Source organism: Oncorhynchus kisutch, linkage group LG1, assembly GCF_002021735.2.
Source record: "Oncorhynchus kisutch isolate 150728-3 linkage group LG1, Okis_V2, whole genome shotgun sequence".
NCBI classification, from domain to species: domain Eukaryota; kingdom Metazoa; phylum Chordata; class Actinopteri; order Salmoniformes; family Salmonidae; genus Oncorhynchus; species Oncorhynchus kisutch.
In genome coordinates this window covers 58,933,525-58,950,894 of record NC_034174.2, presented here as the reverse complement: position 1 = coordinate 58,950,894, position 17,370 = coordinate 58,933,525, and the positions used below count along the sequence as shown (strand labels likewise).

General features: G+C 43.0%; 1 protein-coding gene across 3 annotated transcripts in view; it reads left to right on the top strand.

Moving 5' to 3' along the window:
* Positions 1-9,271: 9,271 nt before the first annotated feature.
* The window catches only part of rrbp1b (ribosome binding protein 1b), a 33,875-nt gene continuing 25,776 nt past the window's right edge, over positions 9,272-17,370 (top strand). For 2 of the 3 annotated variants that reach the window (XM_020482523.2, XM_020482517.2), the window contains exon 1: positions 14,750-14,878. The gene's annotated coding sequence lies outside the window, so the exon portion shown is untranslated. Of the gene's footprint in view, positions 9,761-14,749; positions 14,879-17,370 lie in introns of those variants that run through there. The other variant, XM_031828074.1, reaches the window with a different exon arrangement.

The window sequence follows — 17,370 nt, the reverse complement described above, 5'->3', positions numbered from 1 at the left end:
ATTAATGCTGTGGAAAGACTTCTTCTCATAATCTCCATTTACTGAAGGAGCTGTGATGGGAATAAGAGTGCCATCTATGCAGCGAATCACACATGGAAGCCCTAAAATATATCAAATTAACTGATTAGTGCTTCATACTAAAATAATTGAGTAGACGGATACCTGGAATTCTTTTGAGTCTTGTGGGTCTGTGACTTGGGAACACAAAGGTGCACAGTAAACGTTTCAGTGCAAGAGTCCCATTTCTGACAGCCCGACAGACCGTTGCCTTGGACATATGCTCAGCGTCACAGATGTTTTCTAGAACACTCCCGTTGGCAAAAAAAAAAAAAAACGAAGTGCAACACAGAGAATTTGTTTCCTGACCTGAGAGCATGTCCACGATGTGTCATATGAACGATATGAGGGCTGATAATATTGTTCAGATGAATGATCCATGTTGTCTGTAGCTTGTGAGGTGTGGAAATACTTTGTTGCTTTTATGAATTTTGTCTTGCTGCTTTTTGTTCTCTGTCTGTATGCTACGTCTTGCTTGTCCTATGTTGCTCTGCGTGTGCTCACTGCTCAATGATTGTCTATATTGTATTTTTTTTTAATAACCTGCGGTTGAAAATTAGCCGGCTAGTTAGCGAGTTATTAGCCCAGTTATAGAGGTCAGCAATGGGGAGTTACTGCTTCCTACAAAATGTGTAGGCTACATTTCAAGATGTCTTTGAAAAGCCAGTCAGGTAAAACGCTCATGTCTTAAAGGAGCAGTGTTGTATTTTGAAACAGGCTTGAATATGCAAATAAGGGGTAGCCTACTGTACATTGTCTAATTCTCTGTATGGTAATAAAATATATATTTTTTGTAAAGTGGTTTCTTACATCATACAACACAATACAATTTACAGTCACCTATTTGGCCCATGGTGTCACAGACCAAGTAAAAATCATTAATTGAAGTGCTTCATAATGTAAAAACTTTTATAAAAGCTATTTCCATGTGAAAATGTTATGTGATTTGCTCCATTTGTGTTGTTGGTAGGCCTACATTATGCTTTAATAACCACAATAACCTATTAGCTACTGTGTTCACTGTAAACGTGCCCCGAAAGAAGCACAAAGTTCTCACAATGTTCAAGTTTCCGCTCACAAGACCTCAAATTTGGCTCTTGCCTATCACTGCCCCTATCCCACGAGCTTCTAGTGGTACATGTAACCATAGGAGCTCCCCTTTCTGCACATTATGTAACATTACATAATGTACATAAAACGCAGCAGTGGCAACTCACTTTCGGGAAAAAGTTGAATGTACAGCAGCTCCCCTCTCCTATCTAACAATGTTCATTCATGCGCTCAGCTGTCCAGAATATCCAACACTGTTCTGACTGAATTTTGAAAGGATATGTCTGAGATGCAATTTTTGTTTACCCCATTTGACCTATAATTCAGTTTTCTGCTTGAATGTGTCTGTAATGTATCCCACATACCTCTCCCTCCCTTCAATGTGTATTGAGCAAAACCCTAAGTGGACATTTCAGCACAGTACACAAATCACACTACTACAGGAACTCAGCATTTTCCAGAAAGGGTATACTTTTTGCTTGCAAAGACTGATGTTGCAGCATCTAATAATAATTTATCAGAAATTGATGTTTTATCATTATTTTTTGGCTTCAGGATGACTTTGGTAAATATTGTTTTTGGAATTTTGGATGTAGCCCAATTGATAGATGGAATCACAGAATCACACTGAGTGTACTACTTAAGTTCATAACAAATAAGAAAGCTTCTCATTGTTAAGTGCTTCATACAGAAACTAAATGAACCGTTCTCTGCGCTATTGTTGCATTTGTTGGTAAAAGATTAAGTTTGATCTAATATTCAAAAAGGATTGCGAAGCAGTAACTATGTAGACAGTTTACTACGATGACACCAGACCTTAAACTTTCTCTTGTCTTGACAAGCCTTTGGCATGTTAGGGCAATTTATGTACCAGAGGTTTGCTCACCTTTGCTTTTGTGTGTTGGGGGGGGTAACTTTTCCCTTGCGTTATCCACGCCTGTGACATCTAAAGCAAAAAGTCAGACTTCCCAAATATATTTGACCGCCCCCAACTATATCTCTCTTCTATTTAACTTCCTAAAAGTGCAGTTACCAGATGTCACATTTTCCATGAGCCTCAGGGATTTGGGTCATGTTTATGAGGGCATGCAATGGAATGCTCTTTAAAACGTTTTGCAACAGAAAATGAGCGTTTCCGTTTTCTTCCATTTGGCGCATAATGAACATGACCCAGGTCTGCATGCCATGTAGTGTACTGTATACAGAATCAAAATCCTGCCTCATATTTGGGATTTCTGGCTGACGTTTCACCGGTTTATCAACGTTTCACCAGTTTATATGGTCATTGTGTTCTTGGCACATGTTTGCACTATGCAAACTTCTGTTATTTTGGCAGGATATCACTTAGGAGTGGGCGAACTTGATTGCAAATAAACCTACTCCAAATTTCCACTGTTGCAAATATATTTTTAAATAGGCCTACTTCTTTTCTCATGATTCCATTCAATACTAACCTGCAATATATCCATTTCTATGTGATTTCTTTTGTTGGTATGTGTATCTTTTGGCATCCATCTGCACCCACCAACAATTATCAAAACTAGTAGGAGTCTCCAATATGTTTTTTAAGCAAACATTTAATGTCCCATGGTGTAGCCTCTGGGAAAAAAATTTATACATCCTTTGTCCTCCTCAGAAATGTGAAATAGAAATGATCTTCCAAATGATCTGTTTTCCCAGGTTCTATCAGAGAAATGTGGAGTGTTGGGTCTATTCCTGAGTATGTGAGGTCTATGTGCCGAATCAGTTCATAATTATTGCATAAACATTTCAATTAGCTGCAGACCACACTTGTTCAGGACACAACTGTTTTTCTTAAGTTTTTCCCTGGATGTTTACTGTAAAACAACTTTTGAAAACCTTTTAATGACCCACAGTCCCTCATACAGTGTATTTCTCAATCTGCCTCTCCTTCAGGTTCATTTTAACAACAATGAAAATCTACCTCTTTGTCAGTGTAAATACAGATTCTCTTCTAAAGTGGAATGACAGTCTGAGGTGCAAAGGTTTACCAGTTCTGAAGGGAGGAGGAAAAGGTCCCACAAACATGTTTGTTTTTTCACCCTCCTGAACATCACATCTACCCCAGTAGGGCACTGGCACGTCATCCACACTATGGCCCCGGGGAGGCCCAGGGAGGGAGCTAGGCTGTGTCAATGTACTCAGCACAAAGGTAGGTCTGTATGCCAGGCCTGTTCCATGTATAGTAATGGCCTCTTTACACTACTATGACGACACAAACTAGTTCCAGGAGAAATACTTGTGTAGTGTAAAGAGACAGATCTAGATTGTTTACAGAAAAGTTGTGAATCTGATGTTGAAGAGAGATGGATCTCACTAGACATGTTTTGCTAAAGTACATTTAACTATTTAAAAACGTTAACTTCTTACACACAACATGACCAAAAGTATGTCGACACCTGCTTGTCAAACATCTCGTTCCAAAATCATGGGCATTAATATTAAGTTGGTCCTCCCTTTGCTGCTTTAATAGCCTCCACTCTTCTGGGAAGGCTTTCCACTAAATGTTGGAACATTGCTGCGGGGACTTGCTTCCATTCAGTTACAAGAGCTCTAGTGAGGTTGGGCACTGATGTTGGGCGATTAGGCCTGGCTCGCAGTTGGTGGTCCAATTCATCCCAAAGTTGTACGATGGGGTTGAGGTCGGGGCTCTGTGCAGGCCAATCAAGTTCTTCCACACCAATCTCGACAAACCATTTATTTGTGGATCTCGCTTGTGGACAGGGGCATTTTCATGCTCAAACAGGAAAGGGCCTTCCCCAAACTTTTGCCACAAAGTTGGAAGCACAGAATCATCTAGTGTCATTGTATGCTGTAGCATCCCTTTTTTGGAACTAAGGGGCCTAGCCCGAACCATGAAAAATAGCCCCACACCATTATTCCTCCTCCACCAAACTTTACAGTTGGCACTGGGAAGTTTGATTCATCCCTCCTGAGTACGTGTTTCCACTGCTCCAGAGTCCAACGGCAGGTAGCCTAATGGTTAGAGCGTTGGGCTAGTAACCAAAAGGTTGCTGGATCAAATCCCTGAGCTGACAAGGTAAAAATCTGTCATTCTTCCCCTTAGCAAGGCAGTTAACCCACTGTTCCCCGGGCGCCGAAGACATGGATCAGTCTCGAAGTGGTAAGCCACACAAGCTCACAGAACGGGACCGCCAAACTGCCTCTGGAAGCAATGTCAGCAGAAGAACTGTTCATTGAGAGCTTTGTGAAATGGATTTCCATGGCCGAGCAGCTGCACACAAGCCTAAGATCACCATAAGCAAGTGGTTTAAAGCTCGCTGCCATTGGGAAAGGGGGATACCTAGTCGGTTGTACAACTGAATGCATTCAACTGAAATGTGTCTTCCTTATTTAACCCAACCCCTCTGAATCAGAGAGGTGCAGGGGGCTGCCATAATCGACATCCGTTGTTGCTCATAGATGTTTCCACTTCACAATAACAGCACTTACAGTTCAAATCAGATCAAATGTATTTATATAGCCCTTCGTACATCAGCTGATATCTCAAAGTGCTGTACAGAAACCCAGCCTAAAACCCCAAACAGCAAGCAATGCAGGTGTAGAAGCACGGTGGCTAGGAAAAACTCCCTAGGAAGAAACCTAGAGAGGAACCAGGCTATGTGGGGTGGCCAGTCCTCTTCTGGCTGTGCCGGGTGGAGATTATAACAGAACATGGCCAAGATGTTCAAATGTTCATAAATGACCAACATGGTCCAATAATAACAATAATAATAATATAAGGCAGAACAGTTGAAACTGGAGCAGCAGCCCGGCCAGGTGGACTGGGGACAGCAAGGAGTCATCATGTCAGGTAGTCCTGAGGCATGGTCCTAGGGCTCAGGTCCTCCGAGAGAGAGAATTAGAGAGCACACTTAAATTCACACAGGACACCGAATAGGACAGGAGAAGTACTCCAGATATAACAAACTGACCCTAGCCCCCCGACACAAACTACTGCAGCATAAATACTGGAGGCTGAGACAGGACAGTTGACCGAGGCATAGACATTTTACGAACTGTAAAGGTGGCATCCTATGACGGTGCTACGTTGAAAGTCACTGAGCTCTTCAGTAAGGTGATGTTTGTCTATGGAGATTGCATGGCTGTGTGCTCGGTTTTAAACATTTGTAAGCAACGGGTGTGGCTGAAATAGTCGAATCCACCAATTTGAAGGCGTGTCCACATACTTTTGTATATGTAGTGTATATAGTAAAAAGTATACAACAAACATTTTTTTTAACCCAATTGAGTATAACACAATCATAGCCTGTTATACAAATTTGTTCATTTATCTTCTGCGATCATAGTCAGATATGGGGAGTTATCTTAAACCGTGACGTATGCAAAAACACACCTGAGAAATGCCACCATCAATGAGGTCACCCAATGACTGGGGAGTTTTGACAAAGGGGGTGTGGGAGGCAAAGTCAATCATTGCCTTTTCTTCAATTAGGTCTAAATTACAGTGGTTTAATCACTGGACGGTAATATGGTCTCTTGTATCTTTGCTGATAGAAAATGTATTTTAAGAGTCTTAACTGACAACTGTGTCAGTGTTGTGATTGAGAAAGGCAAATTACTTTTACAGTAAGAGATTTGCTTTTCACTGTTCCGGTCATTCTTGGGTGTAAACTTTAACCCTGTGTTATAAAATGTGTACACATAGCTATGTTTGTAGTGCATTTTCCTTCTAAGGGGGAACAGAAAAGCTAGTTCTTGAATTATTTATCCCTCTTCCATCCCAAATGTAGTTTAACAAGTGCCCAGAAAGCACCCCCTTTTGCACTCAGAACAGCCTCCATTCGTCGGGGCACGGACTCTACAAGGTGTTGAAAGCGTTCCACAGGGATGCTAGCCCATGTTGACTCCAATACTTCCCCTAGTTGTGTCAAGTTGGCTGGATGTCCTTTGGGTGGTGGACCATTCTTGATAAACACAGGGAACTGTTGAGCATGAAAAGGCCAGCATTGTTGTAATTCTTGACACACTCAAACCGGTGTGCCTGGCATACCCCGTTCAAAGGTGCATACATCTTTTCTCTTGCCCATTCACCCCTATGAATGGCACATATACACAATCCATGTTTAATTGTCTGAAGGCTTAAAAATATTTTTTTACCTGTCTCTTCCACTTCAAGATGGTGCCGACAGATGGTTGCCTTGCTTCGAGTTCTTAGGAAACTATGCAGTATTTAGTTTATGTATTATTTCTTACATTGTTACCCCAGGAAATCTTAAGTCTACATGCAGCCGGGAAGAACTATTGGATGTAAGAGCAACGGCAACTTACCAACATTACGACCAGGAATACAACTTTCCCGAAGCGGATCCCTTGTTCGGATCACCATCCAGGACAGTGGATCTAATCACCATAGCCGACCCAAAACAACTGTGCCGCAGAAGTGGCAAAACGGAGCGGCCTCCAGTCTCTTGACAACAAGGTAGACAAAATTCGAGCAAGGGTTGCCTTCCAGAGAGACAGAGAAAGTAACATTCTCTGTTTCACGGAAACATGGCACTCTCGGGATATGTTGTCGGAATCGGTTCAACCACCGGGTTTCTCCATGCATCACGCCGACAGTGTTAAACACCTCGCTGGGAAGAGGAAGGGCGGGGTTGTATGCTTCATGATTAACAACATACAGGGACTCAAGTCCTTCTACTCACCCGACCTAGAATTCCAAACAATCAAAGGCCGGCCAGTTTACCTACCAAGAGAATTCCCGTCAGTTATAGTCACAGCTGTGTACATTCCCCCTCAAGCCGACACCAAGACATCCCTCAAGGAGCTTCACTGGACTCTATGTAAACCATATATCCGGAGGCTGCATTTATTGTAAGCAGGGGATTTTAACAAAGCAAATTTGAGAACAAGGCTAGCTAAATTCTGTCAGCATATTGATTATACTACATGCAGGAGTAGTACACTCGACCACTGCTACTCTAACTTCCGCGATGCATACAAAGTCATTCCCCGCCCTCCCTTTGGCAAATACGACCACGACGCCATCTTGGTCCGACCGTCTTATAGGCAGAATATCAAACAGGATGTACCAGTAACGAGAACCATTCAACCCTGGTCTGACCAATCGGAAGCCACGCTTCAAGATTGTTTTGAGCATGCGGACTGGAATATGTTCTGGTCAGCCTCAGAGAACAACATTGACCTATACACTGCTGCATTGAATGAGTTTAAAAAGAAGTGCATTGGAGATGTTGTACCCACTGTGACTATTAAAACCTACCCTAACCAGAAAGCGTGGATAGATGGTGGCATTTGCGCCAAACTGAAAGCACGAACCACCACATTTAACCATGGAAAGAGATCTGAGAATATGGCTGAATATAAACAGTGTAGTCATCAATCAAACAAATGAAATGCCAGTACAGGGACATGGTGGAGTTGCAATTCAACGGCTTGACTGAATGGAGATATTCCAAGTTTATGGTCGGTTCCAGACCAGGAATGGCTACTCTGCTCCTTCCAGCCAGTGTTGCCACTCCTCCTACGCCATTTTCACCGTTGCAAACATCGTAGTTCCTCTCAGCAGGATGGAGACGATGGGACAGGAAAGCACAGGGATGAAGCTTCTGGTCCTGGGCAGATAGCTGGGATAGGAAGGCCCCCACTCCAACATCCAAAGCATTCACTTCCACCAGAAATTGACGCGAGGGATCCGGATGGATGAGGATGGGTGCTGTTGTGAACCGATGCTTCAGGACCACAAAGGCTTTGTCGACAGCTGGAGACCATTTGAACGGTATCTTGGGGGGAGGTGAGTGCTGAGAGTGGGGCCGCCAGGGTGCTGTAATCCCGAATGAACGGCGGTAGAAGTTTGCAAAACCAAGAAACTGTTGCAACTGCACCCTGGACGTTGGTTGATTCCAATACACCACTGCTTTCACCTTTCCAGGATCCATCTGAACACTGCCCTCAGCAATGACACATCCCAGAAAGGTGATAGAAGAGTGGTGGAACTCACACTTCTCGGTTTTCACAAATAATTGGTTTTCCAGGAGGCGCTGAAGGACCTGTCTGACATGGAGTACAGGTTCTCGGGAAGATCGGGAAAAAAACAGGATGTCGTCCAAGTAGACAAACACAAACCGGTTTAGCACAATGATGTGCTTCGGGACATGTTAACCAAAGCCTGGAAGACAGGTGAGTCCAAATGGCATGACCTAGTCCACTGGCTGTGTTGAAGACTGTCTTCCACTCATCCCCCTCACATATCCAAAACAGGTGGTAGGAACTTGGAAAACATGGTAGCCCCTGGAGAGGTTCAAATGCCGAGGAGAGGTAGGGTGGGGGGGTAACGATTTTTAACAGTGATATCGTTAAATCCACAGTAGTCAATGCACGGGCGCACGGTCTTGTCCTTCTTCACAAAGGACCCTGTACCGGCAGGAGAAGCACATGGAAGATGACTAGGGTAAGGCTGTGCTGCTTGAAGGCAGTGGGAATTGCAAAATGGGCTCCAACCCAGGATGGAGCTTGTGGTCCAGTCAATCACAGGATTGTGCTTTTGGAGACAGGAAAATTCCAAAACAACTGGAACACGGGGAGATGCAATGAGGAGGAACTGTATTGTCTCACTGTGGTTACCAGAAACCCGTATTTGAACGGGCACAGTACTATGGGTGACTTCCCATATAGAGCGGCCATCCAGTGCCCTAGCATCCATGGGAACAGAGAGAGACTGAGTGGGAAAGCCTCGAAGCTGTCGTGGCATCCATAAGACATTCATCAGCCCCAGAGTCAATGAGCACTCGGATAGACTTAGATTGGTCTCCCCACAGCACAAGAGCAAAAAGGGATGTGCGGGTGATGGGAATTAGGGAACTCCCAGTCTGACTCACCATAGTACTGGTACCCACTAGAGACAAAGGTTTCTTAATATGGCAGGTAGCAATAAAATGTCCTGCCCCTCCATAGTACAGACAGTTATTATTCATTCTCCGTGAGCGCTCCCAAACTGATAGCCTAGTTCTTCCCAACTGCATAGGCTCAGGAGTATCCAACTCACCCGTTGTAGATTCATGAGAGAGCTGGGCTGCCTTCGGAAACTTCCGGATTTCAAAGGAGGTGAACACGCCATATCGGGTGCACGAGTGTGCCCGAGACCAGACCCCCTCTCACTCTTGCGTTCCCTTAGACGTCCATCTATTTGGATGGTTAAGGCGATAAGAGAGTCGAGGTACCTCGGCAGTTCCCGAGCAGCTAGCTCATCCTTTACCTCCTCAGATAATCTGTGCAGAAAAGTATCGAAAAGAGACTCCGGATTCCAGGCACTCTCGGCGGCCAACATGCTAAACTTCACAGCGTAGTCTGCCACACTACGGGAGTTGACGTAAGTCAAGCAGTTTGCTGGCTGCCTTTCTCCCGATACCGGAGACTCAAAAACCTCTCACCTCTGCCACGAATTCCTCCAAATGACCGCAAATGGCAGATTGTTGTTCCCAAACTGCCGTAGCCCAGGAGAGCGCCCTTACCGACATTAGCGTAATTATATACGCCATCTTCGATCGGTCTGAAGAAAACGAAGATTGCTGTAGCTCAAAAATAAGCAAGCACTGAGAAAGAAAACCCTGGCACATACCTGGATACCCTGAAAATCGCTCTGGGGGTGGTAAGTGGGGTTCATAGGGAGTCAGGATAGGCTGTACAAACTCAGCACAGATAAGGAAAAAGAATGACTGGGTGATTGGGGTTGCAAACAGTCTGAGCTAACTCCCTGATTTTCTCCATAATAGCCTTTAACCTACGGTGGTGGCGTTCCGTCAAAGAACTGAGCCCTTCCAAAAGGCCCTGTAGCAACTCCTGATGTCTCCCAATGGTGGCTCCCTGCAGGGAGACAGCTTGGCAGAGCTGGTCCAAGTCTGCTGGGTCTGTCATGGCCAGTTCGTACTATCATGACACAGGGCGAGACCCAGCTGCAGACACAGGAGGCAGATGGTTGGGGTCTTACAATATTTATTAATCCAATAGGGTAAGGCAAGAGAATGGTCGTGGACAGGCAAAAGGGTCAAAACCAGTCCAAAAGGTACCGAAGGGCAGGCAGAGTCAAGGTCAGGGCAGGCGGGAAAGTAGTCCAGAGACAGGCAGGAATCAAAACCATAAAGACTAGCGAAATAGAGAACGGGGAAAAACAAATGGTTGACTTGACTAACATACAAGATGAACTGGCACAGAGAGACAGGGAAAAATACACTGGGGAAAATAAGTGAGATCTGGAGGTGGTGGAGACAATCACAGGAACAGGTGAAACAGATCAGGGCCTGACAGCTCAAGCGTTTCGCTATACTTGCATTAACATCTGCTAACCATGTGTATGTGACCGATACAAATGGATTTGAAGTAGATTTTACAGGTGACATCAATAAGGGATCATAGTTTTCTCCTAGATTCATCTGGGCAGTCTGTCATGTTTTGTGCACTCAGTGTTTATAAAAACATATACATCTTAATCTTTTCTTTTTATTGGCCAGTCTGAGATATGGCTTTTTTCTTAGCAACTCTGCCTAGAAGGCCTGCATTCCGGAGTCGCCTCTTCACTGTTGACGTTGAGACTGGTGTTTTGTGGGTACTATTTAATGAAGCAGCCAGTTGAGGACTTGTGATGCATCTGTTTCTCAAACTAGACACTAATTTACTTGTCCTCTTGCTCAGTTGTGCACTGGGGCCTCCCACTCTTTCTATTCTGGTTAGAGCCAGTTTACGCTGTTCTATGAAGGGAGGGGAGTAGTACACAGCGTTGTACGAGATATTCAGTTTCTTGGCATTTCTCGCACGGAATTGCCTTAATTTCTCAGAACAAGAATAAACCGACTAGTTTCAGACGAAAGTTATTTGTTTCTGGTCATTTTGAGCCTGTAATCGAACCAACAAATGCTGATGCTCCAGATGCTCAACTAGTCTAAAGAAGGCCAGTGTTATTGCTTCTTTAATGAGAACAACAGTTTTCAGCTGTGCTAACATAATTGCAAAAGGGTTTTAAAATTATAAACTTGGATTAGCTAACACAACATGCCATTGTAATTACAGGAGGGATGGTTGCTGATAATGGGCCTCTGTACGCCTATGTAGATATTCTACTAAAAATCAGTCATTTCCAGCTTCAATAGTCATTTCCAACATTACCATAGTCTGGCTTTTTTTTAATGGCGGTTTTGGAGCAGTGGCTTCTTCCTTGCTGAGTGGCCTTTCAGGTTATGTCGATATAGGACTCGTTTTTACTGTGGATATAGATACTGTTGTACCTGTTTCCTCCAGCATCTTCACATGCTCCTTTGCTGTTGTTCTGGGATTGGTTTGCACTTTTCGCACCAAAGTACGTTCATCTCTAGGAAACAGAACGTGTCTCCTTCCTAAGCGGTATGACGGCTGCGTGGTCCCATGGTATTTATACTTGCGTACTATTGTTTGTACAGATGAACGTGGTACCTTCAGGCATTTGGAAATTGCTCCCAAAGATGAACCAGACTTGTAGAGGTCTACATTTCTTGGTCCTGGCTGATTTCTTTTGATTTTCCCACGATGTCAAGCAAAGAGGCACTGAGTTTGAAGGTAGGCCTTGAAATACATCCACAGGTGGTACTACTACTACTACTACAAGGTCTCAGAGCAAGTGACGTCACTATAAACAAAAATAAGACTAATAAATATCAAAAATAATTAACAAAGACAAATAGAAACAAATTTGTGTTGATTTGGCACTTGAGCATCAATACATTACCCATCCCCCAACATTGTCAACCAAGAGTCAAGACTTAACCAATTCACCTTGGTGGTGTGCAGACTGGTTTTATATTGTTCTTAACGACTTCACACAAACCAGAAAAGTGAAGTGAAGACCCTTGCCAGTTGGTCAGCGCATGAAAGCAGTACACATCCTGGTAATCCGTCTGGCCCTGCGGCTTCCTCGGGAACAGGCTCCAATCCCCGTGATCTGCTTGAAGAAGAGGCGGAGAAAGACGGGCCAAAAGTCTGGCTGCCTTCTGAGAATTTGTAGGCGATCTAATAAACTCCCACTTCCCTCCATTCTGCTAGCAAAAGTGTAATCTTTGGACAATAAAAGCGAAAGATTAAACTACCAACGGGACATTAAAAACTAACATCTTATGCTTCATGGAGTCGTGGCTGAACAACGACAACATCAACATACAGCTGGCTGGTTATACGATGTACCGGAGGATAGAACAGAGGAGTCCGGTAAGACAAGAGGTGGCTGCCTATGTATTTTTGTAAACAACAGCTGGTGCACGATATCTAAGGAAGTCTCAAGTTATTGCTCACCTGAGGTAGAGTATCTCATGATAAGCTGTAGACCACACTACCTACCAAGAGAGTTTTCATCTATATTCCTTGTAGCTGTTTACATACCACCACAGTCAGATGCTGGCACTAAGATAGCAATGAATGAGCTGTGTTCCGCCATAAGCAAACAGGAAAACGCACTCCTTTTAGCCGGGGACTTTAATGCATGGAAACTTAAATCTGTTTTACTAAATTTCTATCAGCATGTTAAATGTGCAACCAGAGGAAAAAGAACTCTGGACCACCTTTACTCAACACACAGAGACGCATACAAAGCTCTCCCTCTCCTTCCATTGGGCAAATCTGTCCATCATTCTATCCTCCTGATTCCTGCTTAAAAGCTCAAATTAAAGCAGGAAGCACCAGTGGCTAGATCAATAAAAAAGTGGTCAGATGAAGTAGATGCTAAGCTACAGGACTGTTTTGCCAGCACAGACTGGAATATGGTCCGGGATTCCTCCGATGGCATTGAGGAGTACACCACATCAGTAATTTGCTTCATCAATAAGTGCATCGATGACGTTGTCCCCACAGTGACCGTACATACATACCCCAACCAGAAGCCATGGATTACAGGCAGCATCCCCACTGAGCTAAAGGCTACAGCTGCCGCTTTCAAGGAGCGAGACTCTAACCCGTAAGCTTTTAAGAAATCCTGTTATGCACTCCGACGAACCATCAAACAGGCAAAGTGTCAATACAGGACTAAGATCGAATCATACTACACTGGCTCTGACGCTCATCGGATGTCGCAGGGCTTGCAAACCATTACAGACTACAAGGGGAAGCACAGCCCAGAGTTGCCCAGTGACACGAGCCTACCGGATGAGCTAAACTACTTCTATGCTCGCTTCAAGGCAAATAACACTGAAACATGCATGAGAGCACCAGCTTTTCCGGAAGACTGTGTGATCAACCTCTCCGCAGCCGAAGTGAGTAAGACATATCATTGACGTGACGTGCAAATGAAAGGTAGAAAACAGATTGTGCAATTGTCACCATTCCAAACTGTTTTGTGCGGGCGCCCCGTGCCGCCCCCGGCAAGATGCCGCCCTGGGTTGCTGCCCATGTCGCCTGTACCTAAATCCGCCACCGCTTATGCTCCTTATGGTGCAATGGGACAACATTGGTAAAGTAAATGCTAACTGCAAGTCTGTTGACATGCAGGAATTTATGTCACAGTCATCTTAGAGATGTCTTACCACTCCAAAAAGTAGTTGTTGTGTTGTTTCATTAGTAGGCCTGCAGTTGTCTCTCTTGCCTGACTTAGGTAGAATGAGCATTGAGTATGGCTTGCTTTGATTAGCTGACTCTGAATCTGTGGATATAGTATTATGTCAGTAGAGAGTCTATTCCAGTAAAGTGTTGCCATGTGTTTCTTAATACAACTCTACTTTCTTCCCTGCAAGAAATGTCCAATGCCAGTACTCCTTGTTGTGTTTGGAAACCGATGATAATGATTAACTGGTGCCAAGAGTTTCCCGGTTCTACCTGGCCTGCTTGCCTAACTGTGTTTGCCTTACAATTGGGAGCAAACACATGTCAAGGATGTGTGCTGTGCTTTGAAGGTGTGTGTCTGCAGTTGGGTGTAGGTGAGGTGTGTGTGTGTGTGTGTGTGTGTGTGTGTGTGTGTGTGTGTGTGTGTGTGTGTGTGTGTGTGTGTGTGTGTGTGTGTGTGTGTTGCAATGTGTATATTGTTACAGGTGTCGTACTTGTCCTCTTTGTGGATATGCATAGAACTTGGGAATTCAGGTTCAATTAAATGTGATGGAACAAAGTTAAGTGTGTGTGTATGGGTGTTGCAATGTGTATATTGTTACAGGTGTTTTTACATGTGGGCTATGTGGATATGCATAGTACTTGGGTATTCAGGTTCACTTAAATAGGAAGGAACAGAGTGAAGTGTGTGTGTGTGTGTGTGTGAGAGAGAGAGATAAATAGATACTGATGGAACAGTCCAACAGAGATAGATACGGAGACCTAGATTTGAGACTACAAATCCCAAAAGTCGGGCTTTATTGGACAGTCACGCCTCCTTTGTATCGTGCAGCCTAAAACTGTCCTCGCTACTTACCACAGCCATAAAGTCATAAACCCCCGCCAATGTCTACCATTATCTTTTTAAAATCTGAGTTTAAACCTAACTCTAAACTTATGTCTAACCCTAACCTTAAATTAAGACCAAATTTAAATAAATAAAAAATCATGATTTTTTTGGGCGATATATTTACTTTGTGGCTGTGGTAACTAATTGAAACCCTAAAAATGACGTGGTAAGTTTAAATGCCTTTGACTGATCTCCCTCTACCCAATGAAATCGCTCTTTGAAATTAGTTTTTTGGGCAACGTGATGGCTTTTCGCCAGCTCAGAGAAAGTGCCACGACTCCACACTCAGCGGCTATTCAGAAAGAGTGAACATTGGTGGTCGGGGTAAGAGATTCTTAAAATATATATATATAAAAAGTATGAATCATTTAAAAAGAATAGGAAATGGTCTTAACTGAGTGTAGTGTAAGGAAGAGTTGTAAACCCAGCCTCGTACGAATAGACATATGCATGTCGGAAAATGAATTGATAATTTTTCACATTGAGAGAAAAAAAATATGTTCTTGAAACTTTGACTTCGGAACTATCGTTACTTTTCATGATACAATGTTGCTTGATCTTTTCGGTTTGAAAGAATAGACAGTATTGATTAATGTTTGTGGAAGCCTAAGCCTACTTTTTACTCATTTTTGGTGCCCTATTCTAATTAACTGCATCTGTAGACCCAGACTAATATTTTGTTATATTACATAGTCTAACCAAGTGACGTCTCAAATATCATAAGTTTGGCATTGAGATGCATTTTAATGGCTGTATTGATGGTATCGGGATAGCCTTATCTCCTGGCTCATATTCTTGAGTTAAAGGGCTCAACATCAAACACATTGAGATGCTGCGGTCAATGAGTGATCAATCAACGGGCTCTAATGATGGTTGTAGGCCGTCTCTGGAGGACACGTAGCTATGGACACTGGACACGAGTTAAGTTTTCTTAGCTAGAGACGACGAAAACAAACTGTTCAGTTACAATTATTTCGTGTGGAGGGGATGCTAGATGTTTTAAAATGTAAAACACTACACAATGAGAATAAGGACCAGTATATAACGTGGGCTATTGTAGCCTGGCCTGTGGTGAAACATTTTAACACTGCATAAACCTGTTCTCAATAATATTCTCTACAACGCTTTTAAATTATTAATTGTTTAACTAATGGGTAGCATATTTGAGGTACTGTAAGTTGTAAAGTTGTATGATGCCAATAAACTTTGTGAAACTGGCAAGTGGTCAAGTAGACTATATAGGTAGAAACGTTAAGGCAACTGTACTCTTCTTGTTACATAACAAGAGGGGTACATCACAAGGGGTTAATTGTTTGTAGAGACACGTAGCCCCTTCTACACTCTCGAGAATTCCGCATTATCTTCAGTTAGGGTAAATGTCTGTAGTGTGTTTTGATACATTGGGCATTTTTACATTAGAATGATTAGCTTCAGATTGTTACACCAGATAATGTGATTTATCCAATGATTTTTGGTATCCATTACTGGGAGTTACAGGTTAGGTACTGTTTGGTGTAGTACAGATAATTTTCTACCATTGATTGAGACCGGTGGGTCCACCCCAAAGTGTCATGATGAGACTCACCTGTCTTGATCGAAGAGAAGATTTGAAATGGACAAGATGGCGCGTACATATTGTTGGATTACTTCATGGAGCAACATTTTTGTTTTAATAACAGAGCGATTTCTAAATTCAAACACACCATCTGCAACTGGACACTGACATTTTAGAAGATACACGTTTGGCCGAATCGAGAACGAAAATAGTATTGCAAAGTTAAGGATGGTCAAATTCTCCGTGCAACTCCCAATAATGGATACCAAAAATATTTGTTTAAATCACATTATCTGTTGTAACAACCTGTAGCTAGACACTGAACAGTGCACACCAATGTTTTGTTTTATAGCATTATTAGAATGACTAGTTTTTGCCTATTGCAAAACCGATAGATTGATCAGTGACTATTTATTTATAGGCTAATGTTGATGGAAATCAACAGTTTGCTCCTTTAGGAGTTTATTTCAGTTTGATCGAATATCTCCGAATCACCTTGTCATTTTAAATTCAACACTAAAGCATTTTATCCCAAAGTATCAGTTTCAGAATGGATACCCAAATGCTTGTATTCCATATGATTGCTACTATTGCTTTCCGATTGATTGAGTATTTGACTATTGAAGAGAGAAAGCATGGAAGTCTTCACTCGATTAGTCAGCTTTTTTTTTTTCTTCACCTGAGGCCTTGTTTATGTCTGAAATGACACACTATTCCCTTTGTAGTGCACTACTGTTGAACAGAGGGCCCTGGTCAACAGTAGAGAACTACATAAGGAATAGGGTACCATTTGGTACACAGACATTATCTACTGTATAGAGTCAGCATTGCCTCTCATGCCTATGAGTAGCTGAAAGCCCACTCTTGAAGGAGTCCTTCTTCGGAATGGTTCCTGGTCAAGTAACTCATAGGGAATTTGTGCAGTGCAACTGCGTACAGGTGTATCCTCTGCAAACTGGAGACAAAGTACTTTTTCTTTTTTTTTTACATGAATGTAGATGGGAAAGGGGGTGGGAGATAAGCTTTTCTCAGACATCTGTTTTTCTTTAACCCTATTAGATGTTCAGGAGCTGGTCGTATAGCTATGGAAAGATTGTTGTTTTTAGCCAGCAAAATTTGGTTCACATTTACCAATGTAGTGACCGGAATGTGTGAGACACATAGACCCTATCCCTATTTTTGCCCATCCTCAACATTATTCCCTCGATGTTAACCTTTCATCGAAGACTCCTACCAAAACTGAAAACCAGAAGCTAAAAAG